The sequence below is a fragment of the Tamandua tetradactyla genome, chromosome 26, assembly GCF_023851605.1.
Source record: "Tamandua tetradactyla isolate mTamTet1 chromosome 26, mTamTet1.pri, whole genome shotgun sequence".
NCBI lineage: Eukaryota > Metazoa > Chordata > Mammalia > Pilosa > Myrmecophagidae > Tamandua > Tamandua tetradactyla.
In genome coordinates, this window is record NC_135352.1 from 24115497 (window position 1) to 24119408 (window position 3912).

The 3912-nt window shown below is 44.1% G+C and overlaps 1 pseudogene; it reads left to right on the top strand.

The window, feature by feature from the left end:
- Positions 1-300: 300 nt before the first annotated feature.
- Positions 301-911, top strand: LOC143669909 (protein lin-28 homolog A pseudogene; annotated as a pseudogene).
- The last annotated feature ends 3001 nt before the right edge of the window (positions 912-3912 follow it).

Below are 3912 nucleotides of genomic sequence, written 5' to 3' on the forward strand. Positions count from 1 at the left end.
ATAGATGGATCGTATGGTGTGAATAGAACTAAAGAAAAAAAAAAAAGATGGCACAGAGTGACACATAAATTATTGTCCCGTCACATAAAGACCATTTTGAATTATGAGAATGGAAACTACCTTTATCGCAGATACTTTGTTCTGTCATATTAAAAAGTATATCTTGGTGGGCACTCCCACTGCTATTGTGCTGGGGAAGATGTAGTTGCCTCTTCTCTGAAACACTCCTTTGCCTCTGGACTTCTCTGGGGCCAGCAGCCGCCGGACCAGGGGCCTAGGGCTGGGGCTCAGGCGACAACGATGGGCTCCATGTCCAACCGGCTGTTTGCAGGGGGCTGGGCCCAGGCTGCAGAGGAGGCACCAGGGAACGCGGCCCGGGAGGCAGAGGAGCCGCAGCTGCTGCACGGTGCGGGCGTCTGTAGGAGGTTCAACGTGCGACGGGGTTGGGTTCCCTGTCCATGACCGCCCGCGCCGAGGTCACACTCAAGACCCCAGTGGACGTCTTTGTGCATCCGAGTACACTGCACATGGAGGGCTTTCGGAGTCTGAAGGAGGATGAGGCAGTGGAGTTCATGTGTAAGAAGTCTGCCAAGGGCCTGGAATCTCTCCGTGTCGCTGGACCTGGTGGGGAGTTCTGTGTTGGGAGTGAGAGGCGAAGGGGAAGAACATGCAGACGTGCAGATCAAAAGGAGACAGGTGCTACAACTGGGGAGGGCTAGACCACCAGGCCAAGGAATGCAAGCTGCGACCTCAGCCCAACAAGTGTCACTGCTGCCAGAGCATTAGCCATGTGGTGGCCTCATGCCCATGATACCTCAGCAGGCCCCAGCTCACAGGGAAAGCCCTCCTACTTTCAGGAGGAAGAAAAAGAGATCCACAGCCCTGTTCTGCTGCCAGAGGCCCAGAATTGAGCCACAGTGCATTGGGGCAATCCTTTTGCAATCAGAAAGTTCCAAGGAGCAGGTGTGGACCCACAAGGTGGAGTATGTGGGATAGAGTGGGTAGGGTGCAGCTGGCACTGCCTTGTATCTTAGACTGGGGTGGATAGCATCACCCCCTCTTCCATCTTGGTGGGGAAAAGGGGTGAGGCAAAGGAATTCCATCCATTCTCTATCCAAATACAAGTTAGAGCTTTCAGGAGAAATATCCCTAGAGCCTGCATGAAATACCCCTAGAATTTCCAGTTTTTTGACACTGGTCTGGATAGGGAAGCTGTTTTTCTTTGAAAGAGGATTTATAAAACTTTTTCATACCAGAGTGCAAAGATTAAGTATGAGAGCAGATTGATGGACCCAACCCATGAGCCACTACCTTGTGGGAGGGACTCTCTCAGGGGTAGGGCAGGGTTTTTCCATGTCCTGTCCCCTCATAACCCATGCTTGGGACAGGGTGCTGGGAACTGTCCCAAACAGTGGATTGTGATAGACAAAAGGGGTAGTTGGTGGAACAGCTACAGAACTACTGTTCTAAACTCACTCCTACCCCTTTCTGGGCCAATCTGATTTTATTTGCTCCCTTGGATAACTGTACTTTGGGTCCCACTTTCTCCAGGATGCCAACTGCACTAGTTGTGTGTGATGACATATCGTGTGCATTTTAACTTTTTTTTCTTAATACAAATATGATGGTTTTGTATTTTTGTATATTTTGATCTAAGCCTTCACTCCGCACTGTGTTCTCAGGTACCTGAGCAATCTCAATTGCAGATACTTTGTTGTCATATTAAAAAGTATATCTTGGTGGGCACTGCACAGCTCCGGGTCTGTGCAGCAGGAATACTTTTGTATTGTTGTTGCTTTATCATTACAAAAAACAACTATTTGAACTGCTTCATTTTTGCCAATTAGAACTGGCTTTTCTGCCATAGTATCCTCTTGAAATCCCTCCCTTTCATTGGAGACTAGGTTTTAATTGGGTTGCCCCATGGCTTGATCTCCTACTGGAAAATTGGAAATTAGTTTCAATAGGAAGATGGTGCAGAGAGGTAAGGAGAGCTAGGCAGTTTAAAGGTCAAGAGAAGAAACCAAGGTTCGGAAAGAGTTATCTATATATGTAAAAAGGGATTCCTGTTCCCAGCCTCTTAATCCTAGGACACAGGACTTGCTTGGTACATCAGGTCCATCCTTCACTGAATTAGGCTAGGCCTGCCATGACATGCACTGTGTGTGTGTGTGTGTGTGTATGTGTGTGTCCAAGCATGGCTGTATGAAGCAAAGACTAAAATCCTTAACCTTTCAAAATTCTGGACTTTTCCTGCTTGACTTCCAGAGAGACCACAAGTGAAGGCTTCTTCGTGGTACCCAGAGTCCATATCCTACCTTGCTGCAGTAGTGATTGTAGTGTCATTGTCGCTTAAGAAAAAAGAGGGTTTTATTTACATCCTGTAGGATCACTGCGAACCTACCTCACTGTTCTGAAACAGGGCAAATGCAATAGAACGCATTGGGTGATGTGTGTCTGATCTTGGGTTCTTGTCTCATCCAAATGCTGCCCCCCTTTAGTTAATGTATTTGTCTGAGCTTTGTAGGACTTCACGAGTAGCTGATTTGGTGATTGCTAGGTGGCCTAATTTGTGTAAATATAATGTGTTGGTCTTTTTCCATGTTCTTTTGGGGTTTTTATTGTTTACAAACTTCTTTTTTATGTGTTGGAAGAAAAAATAGCCAAAGCATCTTTGACAGAAGATTCTGCTCCAGGCAAACGGGTCTGAAACATGCTTGGTGGCCTCTCTTTGAAGTGGGGATCTAAACCATCCTTTCCTTCATGTTCCCCTATTTCCTATTTTGGACTAGATCTTCTATCCTTAAAACTTACCCATTGCCCCTCTCCAGCTCTGCTTCCCACAACCCCCCCCCCCCGCCCCCATACACATTTAATTTGGAGGGTATCTCCACAACTCTTCAATGACATTTGCAAAAAACCTGAAGAACCCAAGAACACTCCATCCTTCATACTCAACATTTTGAGTGAAGACCTCCTCTATGTGATTTGTGCCAAAAGATTAATACTGCTGTATTTGTATTGGCCAAACTTAATCATCAATTCTAGGATAGAGAGAAAAAATGGGGTAGAGGTCTTTCTATGTAGAAAGTGGAGGTGAGAGGTCAAGAAAGGGAAAATGAATGTATATCCAAATCATCCAGGAACTTTTATGCAGGTGCAAGAAACTTATGTCAAAGTGGCCACAAGATAGTTTAATTGGAGATGGAAGAATGGAACTCCATGTTTATTGCTAGAAACCAAAGCTTTGTGTGGAATCTTGAATTTATGAGGCAGAAGGGAGAGTAGGAAAGCATGCACCTGTCCTTTCCCTAATCCTTTCCCCTCATTCCTGAGGTGCAGGAGACTGAGCCCCCTTAGGCTTTGGTGACCCTATCACTGTATTGCTTTTGATAGTTGATTTTGCATTGGGTACTTTACCTTCTGCTATCATTTTGTAACATGCTGACCTTTCCCCCTTCCCTGCTTTTCCCTGGGATAATACAATGAATAAACAAAAACTTATTGGAACTGAAAAAAAAAAAAGCATATCTTGGCTGCTCTGTTGTGATGTGCATTTGTAAAATGCTAAAAAAAAATTAAAAGTTTTTACTATTTTTTTTCAATTAAGGAAATTTTATGTTTACAGAAAAATCATGCATAAAATACAGGGTTTCCATATCCCACCCCATTTAACACCTTGTATTGGTGTGTTATATTTACTGCTGTTGACGAAAGCACATTTTTATCATTGTGCTATTAACTATCACCCATTGTTTAACTTAAGATTTACTCTTTGTGTTTTGCCATTCCATGGATTGCTTTTCTAAATTTTTATTCTGGTAACATATATACAATCTAAATTTTTCCCTTTCAAACTTAAAATTTAGTGCCGTTATTTACACTCACAATGTTTTGCTATGACCACCACCA